General features: G+C 45.0%; 1 protein-coding gene across 6 annotated transcripts in view; it reads right to left on the bottom strand.

Annotated features, from left to right (window-relative positions):
• RNF152 (ring finger protein 152) overlaps positions 1-15,115 on the bottom strand; it is a 79,423-nt gene that overhangs the window by 56,884 nt on the left and 7,424 nt on the right. For 2 of the 6 annotated variants that reach the window (XM_058691912.1, XM_058691914.1), the window contains one exon: positions 13,229-13,337. The exons of the other annotated variants lie outside the window; for them this stretch is intronic. The gene's annotated coding sequence lies outside the window, so the exon portion shown is untranslated. The remainder of the gene's footprint in view (positions 1-13,228; positions 13,338-15,115) is intronic. 6 annotated transcript variants of the gene reach the window in all.

The raw sequence follows: 15,115 nt of genomic DNA, 5'->3' as shown, positions 1-15,115 counted from the left end.
AAGTAACGTCAAAGTTGTCCACTAAGTGGACAAAAAGTGCAAATCGGTAGCATGCCCTGTGCTTACACGGAGGAAAGAGGCAGAGCAGGAAAGTGTAGAGGGGAGTCAGGAGCAGGCATTACAAAAGCAGCTGCCTGAGAAGGTCAATGGCATACAGGAGGCTTCACACATGACTTAAAGCAGGTAAAGCGTTGCCTATACTTGAGGTTCTTAGAGTTCCCATGTTAGTGAGTAAACAGAAGAATTAAAAGTATTCATTGTTTATGAAAATACAGGTCTTGGGGCACCTGGGTGGCTGAGTCAGTTAACTGTCCAACTTCAGCTCTGCTCATGATCTCGCGGTCCAGGAGTTCCAGCCCCGCGTCGGGCTCTGCACTGACAGCGGGGAGCCTGCTTCAGATTCTGTGTCTCCCTCTATCTCTGCCCTTCCCTCGCTTGTGCTTGGTTTCTCTCTCTCTCAAACATAGACGCTTTTTTGAAAATTTAAATATAGGTCTTTCATAAGATTTGAAATTCTTAGAAAGCATTTTTAGAATCTTCTAACACCTCGCAGGTAAGCTTGTTTGTTCCGTGAACATCTTAAGCCCGCCATTTCTTTGTAAGGATGATGCGCTAAAGGAAACCCCTGTCTTCACTATTTCAGTTACCACAAAATCCTAATGTGTAAAATCCACAGACATGGGAAATTTCTAGCCTCAAATTTCAACTGCTAACTATACACACAGCAATGATATAAAGACGAAATAAGAAAGCTTATAAGCATGTGTCTTGAACAGGCCACCATCACAACAGTGACAGTGTAATCAGGACTCACTATAAGCACCTACATTTTCTTTTATTATTATTTTTTAACATTTATTCACCTTTGACAGACAGAGAGAGACAGAGCATGAGTGGGGGGGGGGGGGGCCGAGGAAGGGCAGAGAGAGAGTAAGACCTAGAATCCAAAGCAGGCTCCAGGCTCCGAGCTGTTAGCACAGAGCCTGACATGGGGCTTGAACCCACGAACAGTGGGATCATGACCTGAGCCGAAGTCGGACGCTTACCCGACTGAGTCACCCAGGTGCCCCAAGCATCTGTATTTTCTGATAGAGGCTTGTACACTGAGCTGAATTTAATCCATGGGGAAAAAAAGATGGGCAAGTCTATCAACCCAAGTTGGGCCTCACCACATATCTTGTCATATGGTCTCTCTCCACTGCTCCTAAACGTTGCTCTCTCTTGGAAAGAAATAATTTGGAAGTAAGGAAATACTGTTTTACTGGACCCACGTTTGACACTAATCTCCTGCTTTCAGGATTATAAAGAGGCTAGAGTGGGGGGTGGAGTTGACAGCACACAGGAACCCTTCGGTGGCCAAATGTCATTTGGGCCCTGACACTGGCCTACACACTCCAAAGAGAAACAGCCTTTACTGATCAGAGTCTGAGGATGGGATTTATTGTCGCAAATACACTCAAGGACGGATTTTAAAAAAACACTTCATGTCATGTGTTCTGTCTCCTTGTCTCCCACACAGCTCTTTTCAACTAAGTGGCCTCACCTGCTCTGGTTTTCTTCTACCCAACAGAGAAAGTGCGGAGTGTTCCTTCCGTGTTTCCGGGTCTGTCCCCTCGCCTGTAGGCTCTGCACCGCTGGCTTGCTCCCCCGTTTCAGGAGAGACTTCACGGCCCCACTGTCTGCACTGCTCCCGAGTCCAGGCCGGGGCCTGTGTCTCAGCCAATGACGACCCATCCCCACTCCCTTTAGGTTTTACTCCAGGACGTCACTCTTCTTTCTCTCCACCCCCCCCTTTTTTTTAAGGATGTGGAAAGGAGAGGAGTTCTTGTAAGGTTAACCAAGCAAGAAAGAGGACCAAAGTCCTATTCTCCTGCCGGCGTGTTTGGAGACCTGACCTCTTCAGATCCAAGAAAAAGAAAAGTGAAGCCAAAGCAAGGGGCCAGCTTCATCCAAGGCCAATCGGTCCAGGTACAACGGAGTGTCTCAAGGTCTCCCCGTGTCCGCCCATCCAGCCCTGGTGTTGGTGCTCTCTCTCCTCCCACTACCCCACCCCCATCATACCTGCCCACTCCCTCTCTGCACCTGCGTCCCCGTGGGGCTGGCAAACGCTTGATCCAAGTGATTAGGTGACTGTGTCACCCTTCACGAGGGCGCTCACATTTTAGCAAAGGATCCATGGACACAAAACCCAAAAGGAAAAGAAAAAGGAACTAATTTATAACGAACTGTCTTCATACCAGCTTCAGCCCTCAGACATACCATTTACTTTCTCTGGGCCTGCCTCTGATTCCTACCTCAGACTGCTGTTCTGAGAAGTAAGTAAGTGAACATATACATAATACTTAAAACAGCACCTGGCACCTTGCAAGGGCTCCATGCACATCACTTATCATCGTTAACCATGACCTTTACCATGACCTTCTGAAGTAAGTACTAACCGGTCCCATCTTAAATGAGGACACGGAAGGACTTGCTCAGGATCACAAGGCTGATGAACTAGCAGAGCAGGGATACAGCCCTCAGTCTACCAAGAGACCACAATCCCCCTGCTCTTTTCACCACACCACAAGGAGTGAATCTCTAATGGTAAAACCAAAGACACCCTGCAGGCCCATGGGGTAAGATCCCACTGAAAGGGTCCTATGGTTTGCTGATAGTGTACTATCAGAAGAAAAGGCTGGGCAGCTGGGGTAGACACAGAATGATTCCTGGAGCGTGACCAGGGTTGAACAGCGTGGCACATTCCGTCAGGGCTAACTCAAGGCCCAGCTCTGAAGGGCAGACCTTGGGCTACCAACTTACCTCATTTGGGCTCAGCTTTTCCTGACTATAAAGTGGAACAATTTACTCGGGACGCTGTAAGTTCCTGACATCTGGAGGTGTTCTCAGCGGAAGATAAAACCTCCTACGGGGAAACTCCGTAAAGGGATCCTGCAGCAGGGAAGACAGCAAACCTGGGGATATAAGTTACTTCTAATGTCAGAAACGGGAGGCTTCATAAAACAATAGTCTAGAGATTAACAATGCTTATTAAAAAAAAGAAAAAAAACCTGCCAGAGCCAAAAATATTACTAATGACCTTGATAATATCTGGTTAAAAGTTCCACATTAACTCTGAGCAGGGTAATTTTTAGTCTCCAAAATATTCCTGAAAACTCACCTATTTCCATTATATTATTACAAATCCATAATTAGGCCCCTTTCCTTTCTGGCTTGCTCTGCATTTGAAAAGCATTCACTATTCTACTGATGCGGACTTCCCTCAAAATAACCTCATTATTCTATATTTCCACAATTATGTCATGGATATAATTACTACCATCATGATTTCAGCAGCTATTTGTTGCACTATAATTTCCAGATGAATTTCTGGTGTGGAAATAAAATAGCCACAATAAGATAATTAATTACAACTCTATTATGACTACAGCACAGAGTGACCGAAATTAAAACCCTGAAAGTTTTCGTATTTCATCTTTAATATCACGTTCATCTTCGTAGCCAGCAAATCATCACTCTAAAGACGCTTATTGTTAGTATATTTTCTTTGTCATAGCCGCTGTTTCTTTTTATTGGTACTTTTCCATAACTACTAAGGCAAAGTCTGGAAAGACCACCGTATTGTGACGCTCTCAGTTACCAGTGCTGTCACCAATCACACTCAGGGTTTGCAAGCTGCTTTTGCCACTCGGCAGCGTAATCTTGACCAAGCTACCAAACCTCCCCGTGTCTCAGTTTGCTCATCCAAAAAATGAGGCTAAACACGGAGCCTGCTCCTAAATTATCGTGATAATTAGCTTGGATAACTCACACAGAGCTTTGCAAAATGCTCTGGACATAGTTACCGCCAAGCAAAGTTAGCAGTTACTTCTTTAACTTACAACGTCAATTCAAAGATATTCACCGTTTAAAATTTCACTCCAGGGGCACCTGGCTGGCTCAGTGGGCGGAGCGTGAGACTTGGATCTTGAGGGCGAGAGTTCGAGCCCCACGTTGGGCGTAGAGCCTACTTAAAAACAATAAAATAGGGGCAGTTGGGTGGCTCAGTCCATTGAGCGTCAGACTTCAGCGGGGGTCATGATCCCACAGTTGCTGAGTTTGAGCCCTACGTTGGGCTCTCAGCTCGGAGCCCGCTTCAGGTCTTCTGTCTCCCTTTCTCTCTGCCCCTCCCCCCGCTCGTGGTGCATGCTCTCTCTCTCTCTCTCTCAAAAATAAACAAACATTTAAAAAACCAAAATAAACTTTTATCAAAATGTTGCCATCTTCGTATGTCATCTCCAAATGCCACTGCCGTTTGCTTCTTTTCCGGCCAATGTACTAAACTGATTATTCAACCACCACTTATGCACGTCGGTCTACCTGACACAGTCTATAAAGTTCCTTCCTTCTCCATAACCCAAAGAAAGCAGACTCGTTTTCTGAGACCACGGAACCAGCTAGAGCAGAGCGCAGGGCAGCAGATTCGAACTAATCGGCACTGTATGCTAGAGTTTTTGAGACCGATGGGGCAGAGATCATACTAGTAAACAAACTCCACAAAAGGAAAAGGAGGCACCCCCTAGGTGGCTCAGTCGGCTAAGCGGCTGACTTTGGCTCAGATCATGATCTCATGGTTCAAGCCCCGCGTCAGGCTCTGTGCCAACAGCTCGGAGCGTGGAGCCTGCATCGGATTCTGTGTCTCCCTCTCTCTCTGCCCCTCCCCGCTCGTGCTCTGTCTCTCTGTTTCTCTCTCAAAAATAAACATTAAAAAACAAAAGAGGGGTACCTGGGTGGCTCAGTCGGTTAGGTGTCTGACAAAAAAAAAAAAAAAAAAAGGAAAAGGAAAGCCTCTCCTGTCCCCAAAAGATTTTCCTCATCTATCTAAACACGAAGCTTTACTCTGTATATTTGTGAGCACTCCACACACTATGCTAAATGAATTTCGTCTGATTAATTTAATTTTAGAAATAGAAAAACTAATTTCAGGCCTCTACTACTGTCCTACCCATTTAGGCTCCAAGTATATTTTGGTTCCTGAAAATCTACCCTCAACTTCTTCCATGAAACCGAAGGCCACACTACAGGGCCATTCACCCCCGTACGATCCCCTTGCTGTTAGTTTCACAGCGCGTTAACTGACCAGAGAGAGAAGAATCAATCAAGACAGTCAATGTATCTTCTGAGTAGAATACAAGCTAAGCTAGGGGTGGTAACCGACATATCATACTTCCAATTGCCAATACAAGACTCAACTACCAAGATACAGGACCCCAAAGAGAAAAGAAAACTTCCCAATGATCCAGCCCTTAAGCAACTAGTAGCATTAAGATACCATATCCAAAATAGTGGGGGAGATGTAAGAAAGCGTTAGATCACTGCAGTCTCTAAGGAGATGAAGAGCCAGTGAGAGACAGAAGGTTAACAGTTTATATGACAACAGTTTATATGACAACAACACCATGTTGTGACAACATGGTGGGAAAAAATAAGCCAGGTCCCTGAGATGCAGAGATGCGCGAGGTAGGCACAGCCCTCCCAGAACCCACATCTATCGTCAGTCAGCAGCTGGCCGCCCCCGGGACCTACGCTAGGTCTGCAAGATGTAGGGAAGCAGCGACGGTCATTTTCGGTAGCGATCATCAGGGATTCAGAAATGGGATTTGAACAGGGTATCAAAGGAAGAGTCAGGATTTGAACAGAAGGACGGAGGAAAAAAGAGAAGGCAAGCATCCTCAAGGAGGCAACGAGAGGAAAGCAGCCTGCGCTTGCCCAGGGGCAGGTGAGTTAGCCGGTTCAGACAAGCCGAGCATCGTCCAACCGAATTCCCAGTATTCCAGGCAGGGCCCCATGTGGACCACTCTTCATGCGCTATTTACATGCATGTAAAATAGCTCAGATATCTTAAGTCTAGGAGAAATCACAATCAATTCGGGAATAATACATGTAAGTTAAGCTACACTATGACATGAAGTCACTCTTAGTTCTCAATACATGCAAATATCCTCTGCTCCAGAAAACAAATGTGTTTTCTTTGTTCCCACCTCCCTTTCGACCTACGATCCTTCACAGCCAGCTCGCAGAGGCTCTCTCTCCCACCTGGCAACACGGTTCGACCTCAGACTCACAACGGCCATCTGGATGTGGATTATTCTCAAAGGTACAGCTCTGACCTCTCTTCCAAATGCCATTTCCAAAGAGAACTCTTGATCTCCTCCAAATCTGGTCTTTTCCATGTAATTTTACAGTTGCTACTGTTATTCACCCAGTACCCCAGACTTGAAAACCCATTCACCTCCCACCTCTCATTGAACCGGTCTCCAAAATTCCACTAAATTTGTCTCTGACATGTCTCTCACATTCATGCATCCTTTCTGTTCCTGTGGCCCTCTTCCTGGGGTGCAGGTGTTCACTACGTCTTTTCTGGACCCCAGCTGGTCTCCCCAGCTTTCTTTTCCAATCCACACTGACCACTGCCAGATGAAGCTTCCAAAAGCACAGCTTCAAACCCGCATGATCCCCAGCCCCCAAACCATCAATGACTTCCAACCAAACAAGTCCCAAAGTCCCCCCTTCCCCCACCTTCCCACCAGCTATTCCAATCCTTTTCCGACCAATCCGGCTCACATCCTCCACGCTGTAGTCATAAAGCATTATTTGGTGTCCGGAAGACAACATCCACGCTCCCCTGTCACCTTGCTGCTGCTGGAATGTCATTCTACCACCCGCACATCTGGATTACTACCTGTACTTCAAGAGCATCACCTTGCACGAAGCTACGTTAAATCCTTTAGCCAGAGTAATCTCTCCCCTCCGAGTTCCAGTATCACTTCATCCAGTACCACCTGGCACGTGAGTCCCCTGTGTACATGTGCTCTTACCCCGACAGAGGTGACCTCCAAAAGGAGCATCTGTGTGTGAAAATAATCAAGCCAACGTGCTACGTTCGTACCCTTCTTACAAGGAAGCATTGTGCCAAGAGTTATAGAAGACCCAAGAGTATCGGTTGACAGCTCAATTGGGAAATTATGCTCAAACAATGCAAAAATAAAGCAGTCATATCACTAACTCTTCGTAAGCATCATATACAGATGTTTGCTGGATTCATGAAAATACGGAACAGCTCAGAGAAAGGGAGTCTCCTGAACAGAATGAAGAATCTGAGGCAGCACACCGCAGTGGCCGACGGCACAAACTCTGGAGCCATCTGCGGCTGAGTTCTAATCCACGCTCCGGCATTTACTCACTTTGTGACCTTGGGGAGTCACGGAGCCTCAGTTTCTTGTCGACAAATTCAAATGGAGATATTAAAAGTACCTTCCCCTTCAGACTGCAGCGAGAATTATGCACACACCTCATACAAAACACTCAGAGCCTGGCATATAATCAGTGTCATCCATGTAAGTTAGTCTTATTACTGGAAGGCGTTCTCTATGGGGGAAAAACACAAGAATCTGCTATTTGGTAGTTAAGACGCCTAAGAGGATCTCTAACTCGAAAGGGGGCCTCTACTATCTTAAAATCGTCAATCCACATTTACTCTACTTCCCGACAGGAATTCTCTGACCGACTGACAGGTAGGGTGAAATTCAGCAGGGGTGGCTCTTTGTACCACAGAGGGGATGCTGTGCAAACAGAGCAGGCACCTCGACCACTGAACCAAACACAAAGCCCTCAGCCACCGCAGGGCTCACCCACAAACAGCCATTGTCTCCCACAAACAACCCCGCTGTTGTCCTCCAGACGGATGCCAAATGAAACCGTTTGACTCACGCATTTTGGTCAGTGGCTCTGTGTAGACACAACCACAGATACAATTAATTGCTGCAAAAGAAATCGAGAACTATGCACTGAATAGCAAGCTTTTGGGCACTAATCTACAGCATTCGGCTGCACTAAGCGTATATGAGTCCGTTTCAAAGCCCATCGCGTCATACAGAGACTTATTAATTCATGGTGTGGGGAACAGCTGTGGCTGTAGGGTATCAACATCTGTCATTTTTTCCCCCCAAAATGTTACAATGCGTTAGACATAAATTGCCACAAATATCTCAACTTGAGCTTGCATTCCAGACACACATATACAGTGAAGTGAAACCTGCTAGGACATTTGATGTTTTATTACTTTTTACTAAAGTTATTTATAGCTCAACATTCACAGGTCAGAATTACCAGAGTGGTGGAAATAACAAAGTCACATTTATCATTATCTCATTTTCTGACAAAATACAGAAATTAAAAGACATAAGAGCACTAAGACTGACGCTATACAAGAACAAACAAAAATATCTGTCCCTTTTTCCATGGCTGGAACATCTGTTTTTACCTACTACCTGGAATATGGGCATGGGCGCTCCAACAAGGACTCTTCATCCAAATGTCAGGGAAGGTTAGGCAGGGTGGACTGCCTGCCTGAATAAAGCACCCCCAAATCTCACTGGCCTAATGCAATAAATGGTTTCATCGCTTCTTCACACTGCATTCCAGTGCAGCTTGCTAAGGGAGGTTCTACTCTACTCAGTCATTCAGGACCCAGGCTTCTTCGATCTCGTGGCTCCATCATACCCTGGGGCCTCACGGTTCTCCCCCACTCTCCCTGCAGCTGGCCTGAAGACCAGAAAGATCGCAAATATCTGGAAACATCTTTGATTGTTACAACGAGGCAATTGGCATCTAGTGGGTAGGGCCCAGGGATGCCACTAAACACCCCACAGTGCACAGGTCAGTTTCCCCACAACAAATAATTACCCAGTCCCAAATATCAATACTGTCGAGATTCTGCTAAGCCTCTAACCAGTCACCAAAATCAAATGACATGTCAATGCTCAGGTCTACCACCATTTTTCACGGAGATACACTCTAATCCATCCCAACATATCCACATATCAAGTTTGTTCATTCACTTGTTCATCCTTTCGTCCATTCATCCAAACTCCTGAACGAGACAAGGTCCCTGCAGTCAGAGAATTCTCAGTGGAGCAGGGAGGTAACCACGTACAAAATTATCACACACAGGTAAGTGGGATTACAAAGAACAAACGGGGGGGGGGGGGCGCCTGGGTGGCTCAGTCGGTTGAGTGTCCGACTCTTGATTTTCAGCTCAGGCCATGATCCCAGGGTCATGGGATCGAGCCCCGTGTGGGGCTCTGTGCTGGGCAGGGAGGCTGCTTAAGGTTCTCTCCCCCCTCTCTCTCTAAAATAAAACAAAATAAAAACGAAGAACAAATAGAAGGAAAACTAATTCTTGCTTCTTCCTGAGATAGCTGGAGGAGAATCCGTAAGGCGGCAGAATGAGTAGGAAGTCTTGAAGCAAGCATATATTTAAAGCTTTCCATCCAGACATGGTGTTTAGTGGGAAGGGGCAGTGGGGGGACAGGCAGACAAGGCACTCCAGGACAAGGAAACTATATGAACAAAGGAATGGTGATATGAAAGGAGATGATCTATTCCCCTTTTGGTGTTGGGCAGAACAGTAACCAGGGGAGAAGGGGTTGTAAGAAATGCTTTTTTGGGGGGCGCCTGGGTGGCTCAATCGGTTAAGCGGCCGACTTCGGCTCAGGTCACGATCTCTCGGTCCGTGAGTTCGAGCCCCGCGTCGGGCTCTGTGCTGACAGCTCAGAGCCTGGAGCCTGTTTCAGATTCTGTGTCTCCCTCTCTCTGACCCTCCCCTGTTCATGCTCTGTCTCTCCCTGTCTCAAAAATAAATAAATTAAAAGTAAATAAATACCTTTAAAAAAAAAAAAAAAGAAATGCTTTTTTGTTCAAACAATGTTTTTAGTAGCATATTCATGAAAGTCTTAAGCTCCCAGCTACACGCACTGGCTCTCAGTCAAGTGGCCCTTCAAGAAACAATTCACACCACCAAACTACATAGAAACTTGTTAGCACAGGGCAAAGCTCAGATAACAGTCGGAAATCTCACTGCAAATTTCCCAACAGATCCCATCACCGACTCTCCAAACCATGCGGCCTCAAAGTCAACATCAAACTGATTGAGGCAGATGTGAACCCAAATCATCCATCTTGGTTCCCAGAGACAGAACAGCACAGCAGTCAGATCTCTTTTTAAATTATATTACACCAAACTCATTTTTTAAAAAAGCATTAACGCATTTTTTTTTTCAATCCCAAATCTCGACTGTGAATGCGGCTCCCAGGCTGTGGATCAGAGCACAGAGCACACAAATGCCTAACTCAGCTCTGACATAAACTCACCAGGTGACCTTGGGCAAGACACCTAACTTTCCAGGATCTACCGCCTCTCAGAGAGCATGCTTAAAGCAGTTAGGGCTGTGCCTGGAGCCTATGATAAACATTATCTGTCACCTCTGCTCTATAGGTATCTCCTCCATCCCCCGCCCCCCAACTTTCTTTCAGTTGTCAATCCACACACTGTGGAATCCAACACAGTCTGGGAAGGGAAGCATCTGATAAACGTCCATGTCATTTCGTAGAACATGCATTATTAATAACAACGTCAATTTGCTTTGGGCAAGATGCTTTTAATTACGAAGCCAACAGCACCATGTAAACAACAGTTGTTCTTGACTTTGAAGCTAAAATTGAGTTTAGAAAATACCACGCTCCTACACAATTATTTACCCCGTTATTCGCTTTAACTCGCCTTTCCTCCCTCAAACTGTTGTCCCTCTCTCTCCTTTTCTCATTTTCGCTGTGATCAGCTCTGGGAAAACAAAGTGTATTTAGCTGTTAAGTACGATAGATTATATCGAGCGACACCAGTCACCTAGCACTAAAAAGCCTCATAAAAGGAAGAGATTTGTTTCTCTACAAGTCAGAATCTCAAAGGAGAAGTTAAACCGAGGGAAGTGAACTCCAGAACCAGAGGAACATCAGCCCGTGCAGAACTGCTTCCTCCTGCAGCGAAAACAACCCACTTCTGGGCTGTTCTAAGTGGACATCCATGTGAAGCCCATTCACCTTTAGAAAGAGTAGCAACAGAATCTAATGGCGATGCCCTTTGCCATGAGTCAAGGACAAGGAGCAAAATGAAAGCCAAGGCAACCAAAGAACCGAGGCCGAATCACATTTACGCTTCCAAATTGATTACCACTGCCTTCCTAATTTACAAGGAATTCTAAACTGTCTGGACAGCATCCGTTTTTCAATTTCCATTCCAGACTAGCCTTGATTCCTGAGGGTGTTATTTTAAGGAGCAACTTAAAGACAGGGTTTGGCGCTCTCCACGGACAGGTTCCACAAATAAGATGTAATAAATCTGGGGGTAAAATCTAACATATTCTTTTTAACTCCTTGGTGAAGGCATTTTCTTTCCTGGCAAATCAAAGACCTCCTTGTAGGAATGAATGACTGAGGTAAGATGCGATTCTCAAATACCTTGTGTATTATTATTTTGACATAACTCAAGATGTGTGAACGATTTGTTTTTGATAGCTCTGACTCCACTGTTGGAAGAAAAAAAAAAGGAAGCGGGTGATTCTGCAAAGAAACACTAACTCTCTCAACTAATATTTAGCATCCGTGTGTAGAAATAAAGGCAATTTAGAAAATGAATTCTGCTTGCCTGTGAGTTTCCCCTTCCATAGACAAACCATTTACCTTTTTCTCAGGTGAAGCAATAGCCCACGAAGAAATTTAGCTTATCAGGAACATAAATGAATACGATTTCTCAGTGCACGAAGTGATTACACAGGAATCTGAGGCGTCAATGTCTAGCAATTGCCCTCAGGTGCTATGTGCATGGGGTTTTTGCAGACCTACCAAGCTAATTACTGTTTCTGGCAATTTGCTGCAGGTCCTAACATCCCCAGATAAATAGTTACACTTCCCAAAAAGAAACAGAACACAAAGGGTTATCACTGGAGGCATCAGCTAAAGACTAGAACAATCTGTGGCTTATCCAAGGGCCTTATCGGTTGCCATCAATCCCATGTGTTAGTAATGGAGATTCAGGAAGAGGGAATGTCGGCAAATTGGAGCCCAGGCTCCAGCTATCTCCACTCAGTAGAGTGGCCCAGTTCCCTTCCCGCCCCCCAACCCCACCCCCCAAACCTCCCCCACATCCCCCCTCCCCTCCCCTCCGACGCTGGAGTGAACAGACTCCTCGGGAAATCTCTCCCTCAACTCTGGGAGGGTAGCACTGGGCACTGTGCACACAAGCACTCCTATCACACTACTGTTATGTTCACAACATGTGCGCATTCCAGAAGCATCCTTAGCTGCAAACAAAAAGACACGGCAACTCATCAGCTAGCGTCACATGGTTCCACCAAGAAGAAAAAAAAAAAAAAACAGGCAAGAAGAACATAAGCTCATACATAAAAACACGAGTTATCTGCACAACAAAGGAACCCAGAGCAGATCTAGGTGTATGCATTTTCAAATCAGCTGTCAAAGGGCCCAGACTGAAATCCTACAAAGATCAGCAACCCAGCCCTGAATTGGAACCCAGCTCTCAAAGATGAAACTCCACCAGTCCCTCAACAAGTATTTATTGAATGTCAACGGTGCCCCAAGCCCTGTGCAACAACCCTACCAGGCACAGCAAATACCGTGGTTTGTGGAGCATTTTTAAAAGATCCCATTAACTTTACCTTTATGTTGTATAGTTCAGTTTTCCTTCCTGCCTGTGCTAAAGAGATCTCTTCTTTAATAAAGATGGCAATAATGATAGTAAAGATCCCATTCCAAAAAAAGATCCATAAATAAAACGACTGACAAAGCCACGCTGGCCTTCTGCAGTCTTATCCTGTCCTGTTCTCTCCTACCTCCTTTCTGAGGATGGCTGCATCTCTAACCATGTGAAGTGTCCCCAAAGCCTGCTTCAGGATGCTAAGACAGTCACAGAACCAGGACAGGACCCCCAAGTAGGGTGATTAACTCATCCTAGGTTTCCTGGAACTGTTCTGGTCTTAAAACAGAAAGTCCCTCAACCTGGGCATCCTCTTAGTCCTGGCCAAGCTGAGTCACTGTGTCATCCTACATCCCAGGAAACCAGACCCTAGGAAACCAGACCCTTGCTTTGCCTGGGAGGAGCGAGAGGACAGGAAGGGTGTCTGGTGCTCTTTACCGAAAGCCTGAGTTCCCTGCAGGTGGTCTCACAGCCTCCCTGCTTCCTCCAGCTTCCACTGAGAAGGCCTATCCGTTTAAACCCCACATCACTTAAGCAAAGCTTTACAGAGACTCTCCAATGACAAGACTCCAATGACAAGACTCCAATGACATGACATACATAGCAAATCCTCATAAAAATGCCAAAGGCCGTAGTTACTTAGATGTGGTTATCCTCTTGGCTGGTTAACGAGCTTCTTCAGTTCAGAGCGCAACTATTCATCCTGAGATTTCCAGAACTGAACACCAAGACTGGTGGATGGTAGATGCTAAATAAAACAGACATTAATAATAGCCGCCATTATGTAGTGTTTACAATGCACAGGGCAACACGCTAAGCACCTTATGTAAATGATTTGACTTACTCTTAAATAAGTCAATGAGATTGACTGTCCCTCCATTTTCCAGATGAAGAAACCAAGGCCCAGTCAGACCTTATTTACTCAAAGTCATTACAGCACAGCCAACACTTGAACCCAAATCCATCTTGCTTCAAAAATTCCATGTTTTTAATCACTTAACTAAATTAGGATCAAGTAAGGTGGGTATGGATGGTAAGGGATCAAGAATTGAGAGAGAAGAGTATCAGATGTATTTGGTTTATTCTGTCCCCTGTTAGCTTTACCATTACAAAAAACAAAAGGCAGAAAACCAAATTAATTACAAGTTTGTACATTAAGCTAAGGAAAGGCAAGGATTTTACTTAGAATTGTACAGAATTGTGCCCAGCAAATGGCAGGCACTGAGTATTTGAATAAAATTAATATACACAATTTTATATCTAACATGGAGTTTAGTCACTGATCCTCATGCCCAGGTGCCGTGGGTGGCTCAGTCGGTTAAGTGTCTGACTTCAGCTCAGGTCGTGATCTCGCGGTCCATGAGTTCGAGCCCCGTATTGGGCTCTGTGCTGACAGCTCAGAGCCTAGAGCCTGTTTCAGATTCTGTGTCTCCCTCTCTCTCTCTGCCCCTCCCCCACTCATGCTCTGTCTCTCTGTCTCTGAGAAATGAATAAACCTTAAAAAAAAAATTTAAGTCACTGATTCTCAGTGTTTCAAATGCCATTTTACCCATCACCAGAGGTGAATAGATGGATTCCTATCTTCGGTTTCTTACATGTTAGCCTGATGAAGTAGGACTGGATGGACAAGTTCTTGCCCCAGATAAGGATGGCTCTCTACCTGTATGGTTGAATTAGCTATTATTCACTTAAAATAACCATAATCCTTATGTCTCATGCAACAAAGGGGCAAATTCTCTAGACAAGGTACAGAGATCTATCCACGTTTTTCTCCAACCCCTTTTAACCTGCAAGGAAGCAGTTTATAAACCCTAACCTAGAGCAACACAACTGGAAGAGAATATCACACCAAACACTTTGTTTTTGAGACATTTATCTCTGCTCCATTCATTATCCCTCAAACTGAGAACATTATTTTCACGTCAATGTATTCCTGGCCATTTTCTTCAAGCAGCTGAACACATCTCCTCTTTCATAATAACGCTATCCATAATGATCAAGCATTCCAAGTGTTAAACAAAAGTTTCTATCATGTGAATGAGTATTCCAAAATCAAAAGAGGCGAGGCAAACCAGAGGTCCATCACGAAGGCATTTATGGCTAAAAGCTAATTACAAAGGGAGATATGGTAGTCAGTTGTGGGCAACTGTCACCCGCTAAGGTCCAACCTAAACAGCACAGTCTATTTCTTGAGATTGTGGGGTGGCCTTGAGATTATGGGATGTAAAGTTCTAACACGGCTTGCTATATGTCACAAAGGAGAAGACATTTTTGTTTGTTTTGTTGTTGTTTTGGAAGAAGCAGACAAACTAAAATAAAAAAACAGACTACCAATAACAATTCATTTTCTTAGAATGATGACCGTCAGTGAGAATGTTCACTTCCCAACCACTGAAATGTATAATGCAGCCTGGCAACTCTAATTTGATTCGATATTTAATCATTATTAATGCAAGTAGGGGAAGCTCTTAAAAAGAAGTTTTCTTCTTCTTAACTTCCCGTAGGTCTATGACCAAAAACATCCAT

This window comes from Neofelis nebulosa, chromosome 11 (assembly GCF_028018385.1).
Source record: "Neofelis nebulosa isolate mNeoNeb1 chromosome 11, mNeoNeb1.pri, whole genome shotgun sequence".
Lineage (NCBI taxonomy): Eukaryota > Metazoa > Chordata > Mammalia > Carnivora > Felidae > Neofelis > Neofelis nebulosa.
This window is presented reverse-complemented; position numbering and strand designations above follow the sequence as displayed.